This window comes from Aethalodelphis obliquidens, unplaced genomic scaffold, assembly GCF_003676395.1.
Source record: "Aethalodelphis obliquidens isolate GAN/ISIS:26980383/991018 unplaced genomic scaffold, ASM367639v1 scaffold20, whole genome shotgun sequence".
Lineage (NCBI taxonomy): Eukaryota > Metazoa > Chordata > Mammalia > Artiodactyla > Delphinidae > Aethalodelphis > Aethalodelphis obliquidens.
The window spans coordinates 15,014,692-15,035,781 of record NW_020837964.1 but is presented as its reverse complement, the minus strand read 5'-3'; the positions used below and the strand labels follow the sequence as shown (position 1 = coordinate 15,035,781).

At 38.2% G+C, this 21,090-nt stretch overlaps 1 long non-coding RNA gene across 1 annotated transcript in view; it reads left to right on the top strand.

Annotated features, from left to right (window-relative positions):
* Positions 1–8,390: 8,390 nt before the first annotated feature.
* LOC113627333 (uncharacterized) overlaps positions 8,391–21,090 on the top strand; it is a 30,511-nt gene continuing 17,811 nt past the window's right edge. The window contains exons 1-2 of the long non-coding RNA XR_003435522.1: positions 8,391–8,793; positions 11,137–11,228. This is a non-coding gene — a long non-coding RNA (uncharacterized LOC113627333). The remainder of the gene's footprint in view (positions 8,794–11,136; positions 11,229–21,090) is intronic.

Genomic DNA, 21,090 nt, shown 5'->3' with positions numbered 1-21,090 from the left:
TTCAGTGGCTAAGACTCCTGGCTCCCAAGGCAGTGGGCCTGGGTTGAATCCCTGGTCAGAGAACTAGATCCCACATGCTGCAACTAAGAGTTCACATGCCACAACTAAAGATCCTGCATGCCGCAACTAAAGATCCTGCATGCTGCAACAAAGATCCAGCATGCCGCCCAGCACAGCCAAATAAATAAAATAAATAAATAAATATATTTTAAAAATTCATGTACTACAACTAAATGGTAGTCAGATGGAAATGTATGGCTTTAGATGGATTTGTGAATAACAAGACAGATTGAAACTAAATGACTTAAGTGTTCCACTCATGAAGCTAGAACAGAATAAACTGAAAGAAAGTAGAAGGAAATAATATAATACAGATAAAAGCAGAAATTAATAACATTAAAAACAGAGAAATAATAAGAGGATCAACTAACTAAAAAATAGTCTTAAAAATACTAAAACAGAAAAACTTATAGCAAGAATAATCAAGAAACCAATATAAAAAACATAGATTAATAAAAGGATAAAAATAGAACAAACATATGGATATATAGAGAATTTTAAAAGCACTTATGAATAACTTTATGCCAGTAAATTTGGAAACATTTTGAAATGGACTTTTTTTAGAAAATACAAATTATAAAAAATGATTCAAGAAGCAATTAAAGTTTGCATAAACCAATAATCATTAAAGAAATTGAATTGGTAATCAAGGACTCCCCTACAAAAGACTTCAAGCCCTGACAGTTTTACCAAATATTTAAGGACAGTTAGTTCCTATTTCATACAAACTTATCCAGAAAATAGTCAAAATTTAGGTATACTAAATTCATCTTATGAAGCTAGAATAATTTCGGTACATAAATGAAAAAGACTGTGTAAGAAAAGAAACTGTTAGTCCAATTGCATTTATGAATATGAATCCAAATCCTAAATAAAAACAAATCAAATTCAGACAGGCAAAGTAAAGTTTATACCAGGAATACAAGGATTGTATAATATTTGAAAATACAGTGGTGGTGTTTATCATGTAAAACAAATAAAGGATAAAAGCCATACAGTCATCAAAATACATGCAGGAGAAATGTCTATTTAGGTCTTCTGCCCATTTTAGGATTGGGTTGTTTGTTTTTTTGATACTGAGCTGCATGAGCTGCTTGTAAATTTTGGAGATTAATCCTTTGTCAGTTGCTTCATCTGCAAATATTTTCTCCCATTCTGAGGGTTGTTTTTTCATCTTGTTTATGGTTTCCTTTGCTATGCAAAAGCTTTTAAGTTTCATTAGGTCCCATTTGTTTATTTTTGTTTTTATTTCCATTTCTCTAGGAGGTGGGTCCAAAAGGATCTTGCTGTGATTTATGTCATAGAGTGTTCTGCCTATGTTTTCCTCTAAGAGTTTGATAGTGTCTGGCCTTACATTTAGGTCTTTAATCCATTTTGAGTTTATTTTTGTGTATGGTGTTAGGGAGGGTTCTAAGCTCATTCTTTTACATGTAGCTGTCCAGTTTTCCCAGCACCACTTATTGAAGAGGCTGTCTTTTCTCCATTGTATATTCTTGCCTCCTTTATCAAAGATAAGGTGACCATATGTGCGTGGGTTTATCTTTGGGCTTTCTATCCGGTTCCATTGATCTATACTTCTGTTTTTGTGCCAGTACCATACAGTCTTGATTACTGTAGCCTTGTAGTATACTCTGAAGTCTGGGAGCCTGATTCCTCCAGTTCCTTTTTTCTTTCTCAAAGATGCTCAACATCACTAATCATTAGAGAAATGCAAATCAAAACTACAATGAGGTATCACCTCACACCAGTCATAATGGCCATGATCAGAAAATCTACAAACAATAAATGCTGGAGAGGGTGTGGAGAAAAGGGAACCCTCCTGCACTGTTGGTGGGAATGTAAATTGATACAGCCACTATGGAGAACAGTATGGAGGGTCCTTAAAAAACTAAAAATAGAACTACCATACCACCCAGCAATCCCACTACTGGGCATATACCTTGAGAAAACCATAATTCAAAAAGAGTCATGGGGCTTCCCTGGTGGCGCAGTGGTTGAGAATCTGCCTGCCAATGCAGGGGACACGGGTTTGAGCCCTGGTCTGGGAAGATCCCACATGCCACAGAGCAACTAGGCCCGTGAGCCACAACTACTGAGCCTGCACGTCTGGAGCTTGTGCTGCGCAACAAGAGAGGCCACGACAGTGAGAGGCCCGCACACCATGATGAAGAGTGGCCCCCGCTAGCTGCAACTAAAGAAAGCCCTCGCACAGAAATGAAGACCCAACACAGCCAAAAATAATTAATTAATTAATTAATTAACAATTTTTTAAAAAGTCATGTACCACAATGTTCATCGCAGCTCTATTTACAATAGCCAGGACATGGAAGCAACCTAAGTGTCCATTGACAGATGACTGGATAAAGAAGATGTGGCATATATACAATGGAATATTACTCAGCCATAAAAGGAAACGAAATTGAGTTATTTGTAGTGAGGTGGATGGACCTGGAGTCTGTCATACAGAGTGAAGTAAGTCAGAAAGAGAAAAACAAATACCATATGCTAACACATATATATGGAATCTAAAAAAAAAAAAAAAAAGGCTCTGAGGAACCTAGGGGCAGGACAGGAATAAAGACGCAGATATAGAGAATGGACTTGAGGACACTGGGAGGAGGAAGGGTAAACTGGGAGTGAAGTGAAAGACCGGCATGGACATATATACACTACCAAATGTAAAATAGATAGCTAGAGGGAAGCAGCCTCATAGCACAGGACGATCAGCTCAGTGCTTTGTGACCACCTAGAGGGGTGGGATAGAGAGGGTGGGAGGCAGACGCAAGAGGGAGGAGATATGGGGATATATGTATATGTATAGCTGATTCATTTTGTTATAAAGCAGAAACTAACACACCATTGTAAAGCAATTATACTCCAATAAAGATGTTTAAATAAATAAATTAATAAATGCAGGAAAAACATTAAACAAAAATAAAACCCATTCAATTTTTTAAAAATTAGAAGAGGAGGGGCTTCCCTGGTGGCGCAGTGGTTGAGAGTCCGCCTGCCGATGTAGGGGACACGGGTTCGTGCCCCGGTCCGGGAAGATCCCACGTGCCGCGGAGCGGCTGGGCCCGTGAGCCATGGCCGCTGAGCCTGCGCGTCCGGAGCCTGTGCCCCGCAACGGGAGAGGCCACAACAGTGAGAGGCCCGTGTACAGAAAAAAAAAAAAAAAAAAAAAAAAAAAATTAGAAGAGGATTTCCGGGAACGTCCTGAACCTGATAGATTATCTGTCAAAACTGGCAATCACCATGTAAAACAGATCTCCTACCCAAAAAATTATCTCAATACATGAAGAAAAAGTATTTAATGAAATTCACCTCATTCATGATTTTTTTAAAAAAGCTCAACAAGTTAGGAATAAAAGGGAATTTCTTCAAACTAATAAAGGGCTCAACTAAAAGTTACAGCTAACCCTATTCTTAATGCTGAAAAACAATGCTGTCCTCTTAAGATCTGTAGCAGGATAAGATTTTCCTTCAACATTGTACAGGAGGTACTAGTCAGTGCAAGAGGTAAGAATAATAGAGTACATGCATACATATTAGAGAGGAAGGACTAAATTTGCCTTTATTCACAGATGGCATAATAATCTTTATAGAAAATTCCAAAGAATCTTCAAAAAAGCTCCCAAAACTAATAATTAAGTTTAGTAAGTTCTCATGATACAAGGTCAATATATAAAAATCAAATGCATTTCTATATACAGCAGTCAACAATTGGAAAATGAAATATAAAAACAGTAGTATCAGAAATTATGAAATATTCAGGGCTAAGTCTAAGAAAATATGTGTAAGATGTATATGCTGAAAATTACAGAGCACTGCTGAGAGAAATTAAAGAAAATATAACTACATGGAGAAATATATCATGATCATGGGCTGGAAGACTTCATATGATAAAATGTCAGTTCTCAAATTGGTCCATAGATTGAACGCAATCTTAATCTCAGCAACTTTTTTTTCCCCTAGAAATCGATAGGCTGTTTCTAATATTTATGTAGAAAACCAGAAGATCAGGAATAGACAAAATACTTTTGAAAAAAGGAACACAATTGGAAGACTCTTACTACCTGATTTCAAGACTTAATATACAGGTGCAGTAATTAAGACAATACTGTATTGGAAAGATGTATAGATCAATGGAACATAATAGAGATTCCAAAACTAGATCTACACATATGACCTCAATTTGATTTTCAACAAAGGTGCTGAAGCCATTCACTGGAGCAAAGATAATCTTTTCAACAAATAGTGCTAGAAAAATTAGACATCCACATGCAAAAAACCCTCCTCAGTCCTTACTTCATACCATATACAAAAACTCAGATTAAAAAAAGATTTCTAGATAGAGCACCAAAAGCATGAACCACAAAGGAAAAAAGTGATACATTGAACTTCATCAAAATTTTTAAAATTCTACTCTTTGAAAGACACTTTTGAAAAATAAAGACAAGCCACAGGCCGGTAGAAAATGTTTGAAGAACTTATATCTGATAAAGGACTTGTAACCAGAACATGTAAAGAACTTTCAAAACTCAATAATTTAAAAATAAGATTAAAATGGGCATGATTTGGACAGCCACTTTACCAAAGAAGATATACAGGTGGTTAATAAGCATAGGAAAAGATATTCGACATCTTTAGTCATTAGAGAAATGCAAATTAAAACCACAGTGAGATGCCACCATACTCCTATTAAAATATCTAAAATTAAAAATTGATTATATCTAGTGTTGGCAAGGATTTGTAATAACTGGAACTCTCATAAACTACTGGTTTGGAATATCTACTGCAATAGTCACTTTGGAAGACAATCTGGCAGTTTCTTAAAAAAATCAAACATATATCTACCCTATGACCCAACCATTTTAGTCCTAGGTATTTATTCAAGAGAATGAAATAAAAGCATATATCAATATAAAGACTTTTACATGAATGTTAATGGTGGCTTTATTCATAATAGCCTAAACCTGGAAACAACTCAAAAGTCTATCAACAGGTGAATGGATAAACAGATTGTGGTATGTCTGTACAATAGAATACTACTCAAAAATAAAAAGGAATGCGTTATTGAAATGCAACAACATGCATGAATCTCAAAATAATTATGTTGAGTGAAAAAAAGCCAGACACTAAAGAGTACATATAGTATAATTACATTTATACAAAATTCTAGAAACCACAAACTAGTCTATAGTGATAGAAAGCAGAGCCATTGTTGCCAGGGGCTGGAAGTAGGGAGAATGAATATACTACAAAAGGTCATGAGAGGGACTTCCCTGGTGGCACAGTGGTTAAGAATCCACCTGCCAGTGCAAGGGACACGGGTTCAGTTGTGGTCCGGGAAGATCCCACATGCCGCGGAGCAACTAAGCCCGTGCACCACAACTACTGAGCCTGCGCTCTAGAGCCCATGCCCCACAACTACTGAGCCTGTGTGCCACAACTACTGAAGCCCACGCGCCTAGAGCCCGTGCTCCACAGCAAGAGACGCCACCACAATGAGAAGCCTGCACATTGCAATGAAGAGTAGCCCCTGCTCGCCGCAACTAGAAAAAGCCCGCGGGCAGCAACGAAGACCCAGTGCAGCAAAAAAAATAAATTAATTAAATAAATAATTTTTTTAAAAAAGAAAAAGGTCATGAGAGAATTTTTTGGATGATGGAAATGTTCTGTATTTGATTTTGGTGGTGTTTATACCATTGTATACACTTACCAAAAGTGTATACTTAAATAGTGAAGTTTACTGTATATAAATTACATCTCAGTAAATCTGATTTAGGAAAAAAAAACTATTGCAGATATACTGAATGGTTAAGTTTTAGAAGCAATCATATTAAAATTAATCTTTAAAAAGATATCCACTATCACTCTTAATATTCACCATTTACTAACTGATATTAGGACTTACTATAAAGGAATAAGATCACCAATGGGGGAGAGAGAAAGAGAAAGGGAGACAGAGGGAGAGAAGACATGGAACAAGAGACTAAAAGTACTTCATTTGAAAATGATATAATTATTTAAAAGATCCTATAAAATTTACAGACAAAAATACTGAAACTAAAAAAAATTCAGCAAGTTTGCTGAATACATATACACACAAAAATTAAAAACATTCCCTTTCTTCAGTATTAACTAACTTAAGAAACTGAAAATTAAAGTACTACTTTATCAAATAGAATCAAAAAGAAGCTCAAATTATAAGGTGTCTATGAATAATTCTAGCAAGAAATCTCAAAACCTTTATGTATAAAAATGGCAAAGCATTATTGAAGGACATGAGAAGATTTGGATACATAGAGGAATATATCATGTTTATGGATGGAAAGTCCCACTATTATAAAGGTTAAATTGTTCTCCATATTAATGTACCCATTTGATGCAATTCCAAGCCAATTACAAAAAGACCTTTTCATGAAAATTGTCAAGCTGAACTTAAAATCTATATAGAAGAATGCAGAGTCAAGAACAGATAACACTGTTCTGATGAACAAAGTTGTGAGAGTCTTGTCCTAACAGGTATCAGAAGTTATTATAAAGCCATATTAATCAACCCAATGTGGTATTTGCACAGGATCATGGGAACATAATAGAAAGTCCTAAAACAGATTTATCCATACATAGAGACTTGCTATACAGGGAAGGGAAAATCATGGAGATTTACATTAATGGTGCTGGAGCAATTAGTAACTCATATGGAAAATAAAATTTGATCTCCACCTCAAATGACAACAACAACAACAAAAATACAGAAAGGGAGCTCCCCTGGTGGCACAGTGGTTAAGAATCCGCCTGCCAATGCAGGGGACATGGGTTCGAGCCCTGGTCCAGGGAGATCCCACATGCCGTGGAGCAACTAAACCCGTGAGCCACAACTACTGAGCCTGTGCTCTAGAGCCCGTGAGCCATAACTACTGAGCCCGCGTGCCACAACTACTGAAGCCCGCGCGCCTAGAGCCTGTGCTGCGCAACAAGAGAAGCCACAACAATGAGAAGCCTACGCACCGCAATGAATAGTAGCCCCCACTCGCCACAACTAGAGAAAGTCCGTGTGCAACAGCGAAGACCCAATGCGGCCAAAACTTAATTAATTAATTTAAAAATCCAGAAAGATTGATGACCTACATGTGGAAAGTGGGGTAAGCAAAGCATTAAAATTTATGAAGAAAATATAGGAGGGTAGTGTGGTAAGAAAGAACTTAATAACTAAAATGGAAAAAGCACAAACCAGAAAAGATGTTAATAAACTTGTCCACACTGAAACTTTTAAAATGTCCTGTTCAGCAAAAGATGCCACAAACAAAATTCAAAGATAAGACACAGATGGGGCATTTACAACGTATACCATTGATGTATAGTCACAATATATGCAAAAGGATTCATAACCACTATATTTAAAATGTAGTGAACAGTTATTCTTATAGATAAATAAGAAAAAAGACAATTAACAGAAAAGTAAATAAAGGATAGGAATAGACATTTCACAGAAGACTAGACTTAACAGAAGACTGAACTCAAATAGCCACATTAAAATATGTTCAGCCTCAACAAGTAAACCCAGAATTGCAAATTAAGACAATAATGAGAAAATTTTTATTAGATTTTCAAAATATATATAATTTGATAATCACAAGTGTTGGCAAGGATATAGAGTTAAGAAATAGTGAGCTTATAAATTGGTTACATCAAGTGGAGGAGCCATCTGGTAACATCTAATAAAGATGAGGATTTGTATATCCTATGATACAGTTTTGTTACAAATGGAAATATATTTAGAGTGGTGTTTCTAGCAGTGGACTTATTTGATTTGGGATGGGACAATTCTTTATGTGTTACCACCCAACACATTGAAGGACATTGAGCATCTCTGGTCCCCAGCATTGTAGCTAGTAGTACTCGTCCTTGTAATTTGACAATCCAGAATGTTCCTACACATTTCCAGGCACTTTTCGGGGTGAGAGGGATACAATATCCTACCTAAGCTGAGAATCACTGCTCCATCGAAACTCCTTCTCACATGCAGAAGGGAACATGTACAAGACTGTTTGTCTCAGCATTGTTTATAATGGTAAAAACTGGGGAATAAATCAACAACTAATTGACAATAGAAGAATGAGTAGAAAGTGTGGTTTATTCATGTAATTAAAAACTTTTCAACTACAGGTATCTATAAGGATAAATCTCAAAAACATCACGTTGCATGAAAAAATAAAGTTGCATAATTATATAGCTACTGTTATTCCACTCACTTAAAACTTATAAAATGCATAACAGCCCTATATATAGTTTATATGTATGCACACATATGTGAGCTACATATATGCGTAAAAAGTATAAAAACATGCTTTGAATGGTACACACCAGGGCAGTGGTCACCAGTGGAGATGAAAGAGGAGATGAATGAGGTCATGGAAGGGTACAGAGAAGGCCTCAACAGTATCTGTAATGTATTATTTATGTAAAAGAAAAGAATGAATGAAATATAACAAAATATTGATTTGTTACGGTTGAGTGCTGAGTGGGCTACAGTTTCCCTCTGATTTCCTTGAGAAGTTATTTTTCCATAAACACTCTTCATTTTTAGCTATACCCCTTTGTTCTTTCTCAGTAGGAGAGAAAGTTACCTGATTGGTGTGTTTGGAGAGGAACTGGACATTCCCAACTTAGCACCTCTCTCCTCCTCTCTGCAGAGAGCTTGTGCCCTGGTCTGCTGTTGGCTACAAGGTAAGCGTAGTGTTGGAAACCAGGGAAAACTGTGTCCGCGTGGCTACAGGTGCCTAAGCCGATTGCTACTCCATATCCAAGCCATGTTTTCCAAACCTACCAGAAAGAAGCTGTAATTTAGAGCCCTATCTGCCTGTCTTTGTCTCTCTTACTTGTCATTTAGAAGTTAGAAGGGAAGATGTGTTGTGTGTTTCTGCACATACCTAGGCCATATCCTCCAACATAGACTTTATTGGTTGTACAGCATGCTTTATTTCCATTTGCCTGACTTCTTTGTCTCTCTCAATTGAGTCAGAACTTGGGTAGGGAGGATGAGGGATGAAATTTACTTGCCCTCTCAAACCTCAACGGTAAGTACAAAGATGTTTCTTATATTATTCTCTATATTTTAAAATAATGAACAAGTTTTTTAAAACATATGTCAAGGTTCTAAATAATTGTGGAGATACCTATGTATGTGTATACACACAGAGACACATACTCACTAATACACACACACACCTCTCAATAGCTTGCTTTTCAGAATAGATTTCTCACAGTTATTTAAAATCAAGTAGTGATAGTTAATGAATTGGAAAGACCTGGCTGAACAAGTACTGTACTTAAAGCAAAATCAGAAATTCCATGCTGGAGAAATAAGTAAGTTCTGCTTTTCTATCCACATGAATCAAATAAAAAGAACACTCTGGGGCTTCCCTGGTGGCGCAGTGGTTGAGAGTCCGCCTGCCAATGCAGGGGACACGGGTTCGTGCCCCGGTCTGGGAAGATCCCACATGCCGCGGAGCGGCTGAGCCCGTGAGCCCGTGAGCCATGGCCGCTGAGCCTGCGCGTCCGGAGCCTGTGCTCCGCAACGGGAGAGGCCACAACAGTGAGAGGCCCATGTACCACAAAAAAAAAAAAAAAAAAAAGAACACTCTGGAAGCAAAGGCACCCATGTTTTGAGCCAACAAGGACTATGTCTGTATCATTTCTATTGTAAAAATATAAAAGAGGGACTTCCCTGGTGGCGCAGTGGTTGGGAATCCGCCTGCCAATGCAGAGGACACGAGTTCGAGCCCTGGTCCGGGAAGATGCCACATCCCGCGGAGCAGCTAAGCCCGTGCTCCGCAACAAGAGAAGCCACTGCAATAAGAAGCCCGCACACCGCAACGGAAGAGTAGCCCCCGCTCACCGCAACTAAGAAAGCCCACACGTAGCAACAAAGACCCAAGGCAGCCAAAAAAAAGAAAAAAAAAAAAAAAAAAAATATATATATATATATATATATATATAAAAGAAATGGAAAATGGGTTTTAGAGGTAAAGATTTTAACTTTTTACGCATCAGAATTATGGAGTGTAAGAAATTAGTACAACAGGTATCAAAAGAGGTGCTTGGTTAACATAACATTATACTGGTTAAATTCACCAAACTTATTATCCCTTCAGGTTTGCTAACTCCTTTGCTTCAAGTCTCCTACTTTGTTGTTTTCCTTTTGACCACATTTCTATACTTTCAGGACAAGGGCTTGCCCTGCAGAAAAAGAACTTAGCTGAAATTAGAAGGTTTAATCAAAGCTTTTCTAGACAGCATGAACAATCAACAAACCCTGAACTGGGCAAAATGAAATGCCATTCAAATGGAAACAGAGCTTGCAGATTTCCCCAACAAAGAACATGATTCCAATCCTAACTCCCCCTCATCTCTTCATTACATACTTTTTTCCAGTGTTAGATGTGAATGAAATGTGGGTTGTTGGGAGAAAGGGGGTTGTGAGGGATGGGGGCTGAATAGGGAAGAGTCACACAACATTGCTTCCTTGTTGCTGCACAGAATGCAAGTCATTATTTTTCAATGACAGTATACAGAGACAATTTGAATTTGTAGAGGTGCCTCTCTCTTGTGTCTTTTTTTCCTTTTTTTGGCAACAGTTTTCAGTTCCTAGAAATTGGCTCATACTTCAGCCTGTAGACATGTCTCAATGTGTCATTTTTTAACCACTATGAGAGAAACAAAATGTGCTTCTGACTTTAGAAAGGAAGTCAGAGAAGTAAGAGCATATGTCAGATGGACCTCTACATCTAGATGAAGCAATGAGCACAAACAGCTTTCTTTCCCAGCTGCTTGGTGTATTGTGTCATATTCTCAGCACTGTGGATTTATTAATTATGATTCATGAATAGGCATTCTATAGATTAAAAAGGCTGAAATATAATCAATTAAGATGGCCCAATTATATTGCTTCTAGAATAGACTACTTTCAAATAGCTTCTCAAATTTTATGGCCAGCAATGGGAAATCCAACAAGAGTGTAATAGATGTCAGATTATTTCAATAGTAAAACCACTAATTCTTCTTTTGCAGATGAATTTAGAAGAATAAGTCTATATCCTTCCACCTGGACTTTAATGCCTGAGCGCTTATTAAAATATAAAATAATCTTTACTCCTGAAAAGGTAGGATATTGTGTTTTTTAGGGGTTTTTTTTTGGTTGTTGTTAAATGAACTTAAACTCACATTTGCTTCCTTCTCAGTCAAATATATTTCACACCATCTTTACTGAGTACAGCAAGGGAACAGGGGTTTATCTTAAAAAAATGTAATCAATAGATTAGATGAAGAGTTATGTGCAGGGTTAAAGGAAGCAAGGAGGAATGGTGAGGTACTCAGAAACTAATTACAGTGGAAGCCATTTCCACCCACCCCCAAGCCTGAAGACACAAAGGGAATAATGGAGTTTACCAGAGCCCCTTGAGCACTGAACACAGAAGAAGGGTTGTCAGATGGGAGCTTTAGCCATGAAGGACCTAGCCCCTGCCAGAACACCAGAATGATGGCAAACAAAGATAGAGTAGGAGGAATAAATACCCAGATCTCCTCTTGCCCTTCCACCTCCTGCTGGTGCCTCCATTGCACAAGGAAGTCCAGATGATGCAGTCAATAGAGGTCAGCTTCTCAGACATAGAGCTAGAGAAGAGCAAAGAATGGATCTGAGAGTTACCAGAATAACCAGCACACCACCCTTAGACAGTTACATTCATCCATACATACATTCACATCTTTGTTCATGCCAGCGATTGTCTCAAATATTATATGAGAACATCATAAACATAAATCCCATTTCTCATTCATTCTAAACACTATACTTCAACCACAGAGTACATCCCAACATCATACATTTTGGCCTCGACCTACCCATCCAATCTAACCCCTGCTAACAATTTTGAACTTCATTCTCTAGATAATAGACAAAGTCTTTAAAGAGACTTAGGGTTGTTTTTTTGTTTGTTTGGGAAAATGAATCTGGAAACAGTTGCAATATGGACTTGAGTGGAAAGACATTGGCGGCAGGGAGAGTATAGCTGACACTCAGGCAAGAAAGTTCATGAATTCTTCACTAAAGTGGGCTTAGACAGGATGAATAGATTCAGGAGTTGTTGTTGAAATAGATTCTGTATGGTTTGGTGACAGATTTGAAATGATGAGGGAGGAAGAAGCAAGAACTGAGAATGAAGCTGATGTTTCTAATTTTGGAGGCTAGATCAATTGTTATAACATTCATCAAGTTAAAATAAATATAGAAGAACAGGTTTTGGTGAGAGAAGATAATGAATTTAGTCCTAGACATGTTAAATTTGAGATGCCCGAAGGAAATCTCTGAAGACAAATTCAGTGAGAAGAATTCTGGTCAAGATGGCTCTATAGGGATTTCCCTGGTGGCATAGTGGTTAAGAATCTGCCAGCCAATGAAGGTGGCACGGGTTTGATCCATGGTCTGGGAAGATCCCACATGCCGCAGAGCAACTAAGCCCGTGTGCCACAACTACTGAGCCTGTGCTCTAGAGCCCGTGAGCCACAACTACTGAGCCCACGTGCCACAACTACTGAAGCCTGCGCACCTAGAGTCTGTGCTCTGCAACAAGAGAAGCCACCACAATTAGAAGCCTGAGCACCAAAACAAAGAGTAGCCCCCGCTCACCACAACTAGAGAAAGCCCGCATGCAGCAATGAAGACCCAAAACACAGCCAAAAATAAATAAAATTTAAAAAAAAAAGATGGCTCTATAGTTTCTTTTTTTGAGCACCGCCCCCCAACCCCACTGCACACACAAAAAAGCAATTAATCAGATATTAAAAGAAAATTAGGAACTTCCCCGGTGATCCAGTGGTAAAGAATCCACCTTCCAATGCAGGGGACGCGTGTTCATCCCTGGTCGGGGAACTAAGATCCCATCTCAGCCCATGCGCCACAACTACTGAGCTTGTGCCCCTCAACGAGAGAGCCTGCGTGCCGCAAACTACAGAGCCCACGTGCTCTGGAGCCCACGTGCCACAACTAGGGAGAGAAAAACCCTCACGCCACAACTAGAGAGAAGCCCGTGCACTGCAACTAGAGAGAAACCCGAGCAGACCATGCTCTGTAACGAAAAAGATCCCTCATGTCTCAACAAAGATCCCATGTGCCACAAGTAAGACCCAACGCAGCCCAAAAAATAAGGAAAATAAATAAAATAAAATAAATATTAAAAAAGAAAAGAAAATTAAGAGATATGGTGTATTCATAAATGAGATAAATACCCTTGAGACCAAAAAATGAAACAGAAACTTAAATTAGTGAGTGGCAAGAAGGGTTTGAATCCATGGATGAGGAGGGCTCTGGGAATGGAGACAATGATGACTGGAAGGCCAGCCCCTAAAGTAGTTGTTCCTTGTTGTGGGAGGGAGTGGGAAACAGGAGCCAAACTGGATTTCTGAAACCAGGGACTAAGGTGGGGACTCCCCACAGCGCAAACTGAAGGAAGAGCTGCTGCCAAGTCTTGCCAGGGGCTTCAGGAGAAGCCAGACAACCTTAGTACCAGAAAATAAATGTCTTCTCACTAGCTCAGTGACTATATGGTGATGTGCCCAATACCGTGGTGGCACAGGGGTCCTCAATCCCAAATTTAAGTCTTGGTTTTGGACTTGGGGCCCTGAGAGCTTGCCTGAAGTCAATTACAACCCTTTAGACAGGAAGGAGGGAGGGGAGAGAGAGAGAAGGAAAATAAAACAGTTAAAACCCTCCCCACTGAAAGACCTGGCAAACCGAACTTCAAAAACATAAATCTGTGATAAAAAAATAGAAATAAAATTTAATCAGAACACAAATTAATTCTAAATGATATTGATTTAATAGCCTAGTTGGACAAAGACTTTAAAATACCACTACGTTTAAATATATCCCACCCCCATAGGAAAATGTCCTTTAACGCATGACATAAAACATCCATTCTTCTCCTGATCAGGAATAAGAGGGTTTCCCTTTCTCAGGAGTTTGAAATCTGTTCAATCTAGTGACCTGTTGGAAGGGCCCTTTGGGAGGGGTATAACTGGGGTCTTGGATTTTTTTCTATGAGTCATAATTGTTGAACCCCTTAGGAGTAGGAGTCTGCTTCTTCATCTGTTGTTCTTTCCACCTTTGTTCCTGGCAAAGGAACTTCTGGGTCTCCAGCATCACCCTGGCGTTGAAGCCATGTATCATTGAAGCCAGGTAGCTATTTCTGGAGCTGGAGAACCTGGGGTTTCCTGTGACATTCTGGAAGCCTTCCCCAGGGGACTAATTGTGCTCCCAAGAATCCTGGGAGACAGAGCTGGCATTTCTCCTGCTTTGCTGAGGAAGAAAATGGATAAATTCCCTTATCCATTTATTGACTGTGTGGCCTTGGACAAGTTGTTTAATCTCTCTGATAATCCAGTTTTCTTAACTCTAAAATGGGAATACTACTACTTACTGTGGCTACTGCCTTCTGGCACATAGTAGGTTTTTCCTTAAAGCCTGCACCACATTTTTAAATTTCATCAGTGTTAAGGTTTTCTTTGAGGGAGGATTTGATATTTTTTAAATTGGTAAAATCCACTCATAGAGAAGTCTTGTAACATGGTGAGTGATTAAACTGAGTAATACTGTCTAGGATTTTAAAAAATGGGGTGTTAAGAGGCTTATTTTCTCATATATCTTGTGTGCTGACACTGAGAGCAATTCTGTAAGAGAAATTTCAAAAATGCTTTAGCAGTGATTAGTGCCGGTAAAGTTAGTGTATAATCTCCCAAGGTGACAACTTTGCCGTGTGGTGTGTAAATTCTGATCTCTTGTTCTACATCATGTATTTCACCAAATTTGTATATAGCCTCTAAGTTTATGCATGCCTACTTCTTTCTTTCTCTTACCAAATATTTTCCCTAATGGATTTTCGTTTGAGGTGGTAATTTTTTTTTCTAGCCTAGAAAAGCCACTATACCGCTAAACCCAAGAGACAGAGATAGAGCAGCTGTGTGCTCCTACACTCAGATTCGAAAAGTGTCGGTGGAGAAGGGAGGGGCAGGTCAGAAGACAGGTTGTTATTTCCATTGCTGGCAATTTAGGTTCAGAGGCATTTCATCTGCAGTCCCCTCAAGTGTTGAATTGAATAAAAGTAGTAGCAGAAACAGTGGGAAGGGTGGTTGGGGGAGGGGCTGTGAACACTTCTAGCTAAACGCAAAGAGACAGGCAGCTCGTAAGCATGCATCCTCAGCTTGGAATAAGAGCCACAAGAAGGCTGAGAGCCAGCTTTTATTGAAACAAGATGCTGCTGTAGTGAAACAAAACAGACTGAAATCCATCTACACTGGCAGAGTAGTATGGTTACTGAGTATTTGCTTCTCCAGCCAGAAGGGGCTGTGTAGATGACTGTGTGAATGAGAGGAAGAATAAAGCACTGAAGCATTTGCATCTTGCCTAACATGAATGATTTAAGAATAGACATATATCACATGCATCTTTACTAAGAATATATGTGCCTATGAAGATTTACTGCTTATTTTACATTCAACTCAACCAGCATTCTCATTTGCATTGAGCTAGAAACCATGCAATACAGATTGTGTATGAGAAGCTTATTGTTTACAAAGATGTGATATCCCATATTCCATTTTTAAGCCAGTTTTCCTTAGAAATATTGTTAAGGATGGTGGGAAGCATCATAAGCTAGCCCTCAATTGTGTTTTTGACAAATAATATACCTAAAGTAAAAGACCAATACAAGGAAAATGAATTAAAAATAATGCTGCAGGAAAAGTAGAAATTTAAACAGGAAAAGAATAATTGGATATTGATTTATTTTTCTTGTTTGTAATCTTGAGAAAATGACTTAATTAGTAAAATGAGGAAAAAGATGAAGACTTGTAAGTCTATGAAGGACATTTTAATGTACTTCAGGGATTGTAGAGTTTCAATGCACTGATGCTTTATTATACCTAATTTACCTCAAAAATATGACTTTCTTTTTCATTGATATAAATTTCAGAGTCATATAATAGATATTGATTAAGCCTGTTATATACAAAAGGTACTGTATTATGTGCTGTAAGAGATACAAGAATTGTCCAAGGCAAGTAACCCTTTATCAAGGTGCTGGCAATTTATTTGGGGAGATAAAACATACATGGTACAAAAGTGTATATAATCAATACCATGTGCAGAGATACAGACCAACAGGGAGATACATCATAGAAGCATGAACCTCAAAGACACAGAGCCTTGGTTTTTAATACAGACTCCACTGCCTCCAGCTAAATAACCATGAGCAAATTTCTTAATTTCTTAGAGCTTTGGTTTTCTTACCTATAGAAAGGGGACAAAGTGATTAGGAATGTTAAATGATATAAGGCAAATGGCATACCTAATAAAGACACAAGGTCAGTACTTAATTGGTGTTGGTTCTCACCCTTCCTGTGGTTAACAGAGGAGTGAAAAGACTCACTCTACCTCTACCTGATGGATTAGTGAGCAGTAGATATTTGAATAGGACCTTAAAAACCTGGTATAATTACAGTTTATTTTATTTTATATTTATTTTATTTTTTAACTACCCAACACCTAAACTCCCTTCTGATAACTGGAGCATTCTCTTCCTTATGAGTTTTGTGGAAAACACCACACACTCATTTTCCAAATCTCTTTCCAGCTAGAGTTGGTCAATCAGCCATTGCAACTATTAACAACATTCTCATATTTCGATATTAATGTTTCAACTCTAGGTGATACCTAATAGACTCCAGGCTGAGGTTCTTTATCCATTCCCGCTATATTCCATCTTGTTACGTACACCTCGTTCCCTACCCACAATTTTCTTTAGCTATATGTCTTAAATTCTTCTGGTGTTTGCCTTTATGATTTTAAATGATTATTTTTAAAAACTTATTCCTTGATTTATTATCCTATGAAAGTATTAAAAAAAAAAGTTGTGAAGATACTGCATCAACCCCTCCTTCCACCGCTTCTCTCCATTGTCCCATCAAATTTTTGGTAGTTGTATAATTTTTATTTTGTCAGTGTTTTAACATTTATAATCTTAGTCTTACAGGCATTGTGCATAAGGTGACTCTAAAGACACCGGATAAAATGCAGTTTTTACGTGATGATTGTATAGTCACCGTAGAACCATGCAGCATGATTGAATCAATAGAGAAAGACATTTAATCCTAGATCATTGAAAGTTTGTTATTCGAACGAGAAATATCTCAAGCACCAAGATCCCTACTCAGTATTTTTCACATATCTTTCTATCTCCCTTTACTTCTCACTGTCATACTTAGTTTCCATTGTGTGTGGCAGGGGTTTTATTGTATATAATCCTCCTCTTTGGGTTCCTTTGTCATTTACTCAGAATAATCTACTTAAGTAATTTTTAAATATAGGATATGTGGGTGTTAAACTCTCTGAGTGCTTACATGTCCAAAAATTTAATTCCACATTCATACTTAATTGATAGTTTGGCTAAGTACAGATTTTTTTTTCCTGCTAAGGACTTTGAAGGCTTTGCTTCAAAGTCTACTAACATCCAGTGTTGCTGCTGAGATATTTTATATCAGTCTGCTTTTCATTCTATTATAGCTAACCTTTCCTCCTTCACCAAAAGCTATCAGAGTTTTCTCTTAATTCTTCAAGTTCTGAAATTTTACAAGGATATGTCTAGGAAATTTACAAGGATATGTCTAGGAAACAGAAAATAGCTCTGTTTCCTCCAGGATAAGGAGGAATATTTAGATATTTGCTACTTTCTCTTTTGTTAGATATTTGCTACTTTCTCTTTTGTTTTGTTGATTTTTTCAAATAGCTATGTTCCTTTCTTGTCCATGCATCATTATGAATCAGGATCGTGGTTTCCTCTGTGGTTGATATATACGTTTGCCTGGTAGGCCTCACCAATGGAAAAAAAAAAAAAAAAAAGGCTGATTTCCAGTTTCATGTAAATGGCTGACTAGGTTTTGACTGACAGGTAGGGAGCAGGCAGGCTGGCTGGAAATTCCAGTGATTGTAAAAGGCAGGGAACCTTTCTACTGGAGGTAAGGCACTTTCGCATGCACCATTTCTGAGTGGAACTGTCCTTTTTTGTTTCCATGTCTTGCTTGGTAATACAGAGGTGCTCAGTCTCTGCTCTGCTTCTCTCTTAATCCCCAGTACCCTCCAAGGAATCATCTCTGAGCAGACAAATAACTTTATTCAGAGAGTAGATCTCAGGCTTTGACCACAGAGCAAAAACTTCTGCTAACAATTACTTGATTTGGACAGAGAAAAGAGAAGGGGCCCAACCAAGCTCAGAATGCTGTTCTTTAGTAAATTATCCATCTCCTACTATCTGTAAATGTTCAAAAGAAGCCCACATATCTCTGGAACTGTGGGACTTCTTTTTAATCTACCTATCCATCTATTTCTTTTTCTATTTACTTCCATATCTATCTATGTATATGTATATATATGTATATTCATATATATTTATAACTATTGGTATTGTGTACCTTTTTATTGTAAAATAAAGCTGAAATACAGAAAACTATATGGAACAAATGTATACCTTAGTGAACTATTCTAAGGCAAACACCACCTTGATCAAGAAATAGTACTTTTCCAGCCTCCCAGATGTCCCTCCATGTGCAATCACAATTGAAGCTTTCTTCCTCCCTCCCTCCTGTGATATTAGACATTTGCATTTCTTTATGTTTTTATGACCCATGTATGCATCTCTAGACACTATTGTTTAGTCTGCTCCTTTTTTTACCTTGATATGTCATTGAAGTCTCTATAGATTACCCCTTCTTTCTTTAAAATCTATTTGTTGAAGAACCCGGGCTATTTGATCCATAAAATTTCTTCTTAGTCTGGATTTTGCTGATTTCAGACTCATGGTACAGCTCAATGCGTTCCTCTGTCTCTTGTATTTTCTGCAAGTTGGCAGTTGGATCCAGAGGCTGACCTTTGGAGATTCAAACCCTTTGACAAGAATTGTGTTCTTCCATCAGTAGACACATATGGCTGGCTTTTTTTGCTTTTGTTTTTGTTTTGTTTTGTTTATAAATTTATTTATCTATTTGTTTTTGGCTGCATTGGGTCCTTGTTGCTGCATGCAGGCTTTCTCTAGTTGTGGTGAGCGGGTGCTACTCTTCGTTGCAGTGTGTGGACTTCTCATTGTGATGGCTTCTCTTGTTGCGGAGCACAGGCTGTAGGCACACGGGCTTCAGTAGTTGTGGCGCATGGGCTCAGTAGTTGTGGCTCGCAGGCTTTAGAGAGCAGGCTCAGTAGTTGTGGCACACAGGCTTAGTTGCTCTGTGACATGTGGTATCTTCCCAGACCAGGGATCGAACCCGTGTACTCTGCATTGCAGGCAGATTCTTCACCACTGTGCCACCAGAGAAGTCCCCTTACTGTTTCTTAAATATGTCAAGCATGCTCCCATCTTTGGGCTTTGTATTTGCTGTTCTTTTAGCTAGTAATTTTTATTCTGTGAACTGTCTGGCCATGCACTTTGCCTAATTTTCTATTAGGTTGATGGTATTTTTCTTCTGAGTGTTCTATTATAATTGAAACTGCTATTCCAAAAGAAACATCATGAGTGGTGTGCTGGTAATCGACACTGGTGTGCTTTCACTTCTAACACTGGTAGAGAAAGGAGACAGTGAAAGGGACAAGGGCTTAAAGGAGAGATAGAAGAGCTCTCCAATTGCAATATCTTTGGGGACTTTTTTTTTTGCATCACTAATTTTCCTTATCCAGATCATTCTTTCAAACCATTTTCCTGCCAATTCTAAAAGGCTTTGAATTTGTTGAGCAACTATTATGTGACCACCACTAGGACTTGATACATGTCTGACCTCATCTTCTGCTATTCTTTGTTGTTTTCCCACTCCAGTCACCTGACCTCCTTCTGTTCAATGAATAGAACTGTCCTCCCACAGAATCTTTGCATTTGCTGTTTCCTGTGCCTGGAATGCTCTTCCTCCGCCTATCTACATGGCTGTCCTCCATTTAGTCATCTTCCAGTGACATCTTCCCTGACCACCCTACCTAAAATTTCAGCACTTGTCCCCGAAGTTGTCTATTCTCCCTTGATTTATTTCTTCTCCTTAGCCCTTGTCATTATCTAACATTCTAAAATCTTAACTTACTTATTGTTATATCTTTTGTCACCTCCTTTAGACTATAAGCTCCAAGGGGACAGGTATTTTTGTCTGTTATATTCACTGCTCTATCCCTGAAGCCAAGAACAGTGACTGATGCATACTTGGTACAAAAACTCTTTGTTGAATTAATTAATGAATCTAAAAGTGAAGGACAGAGTCTTTGACCTTCTATGAGTTTGTACTCTCACTGAAGAGAACGCAAACACTAATCCATAAATAAAACACCTAAAGATATAAGTGTCTAGTGATGATGGAATGGAGTACCTAGAGTAATGTAAGAAGAGATTGCTAATTTTGCTTTGGAATTAGTAATGGGCAGGGGGAAGTGATGCCTGAGTTGTGTCATAAGATATTGATAAACCTAGATTGGAAGAGAGACATATGAAGGCATTCCAGAAAGAAAGAGTAATATGAGTTGGGTTAGGTATACAACCAATTACGCTGTTCTGATTAGAAAGAGGAACCAGGTAGAAAGTACTAAGAATTAAGTTTAGCTAATACCTGAGTATATCAGTCAGGGTCCCAGCAAGAAACAGCTGTTATACTCAGAGTGAGAATTCGAGGAGGGCATACTGAAACAGCTACTTATAAAGGTTTAGGCAGGGGTGCAGGAAATAGCAAGGAATATTGCAGTAGTCTGGAACTGGAGCTAGTAACAGAACAGGGTAGCTGTCACCACCCTAACGTTGAAGGTGAGGAAGGAGAGAGTTGTGTAGACAGGACATCTTGGGAGGTGTTGTGACATTCCATCAAAGGACATAGCTGCCCTCAAGTGATCTACAGAAAGGGAGCAGATCTCCTCCCTCCCACTGATGCCTTAATTGAACCAAGTGGAAGCCAGAGCAA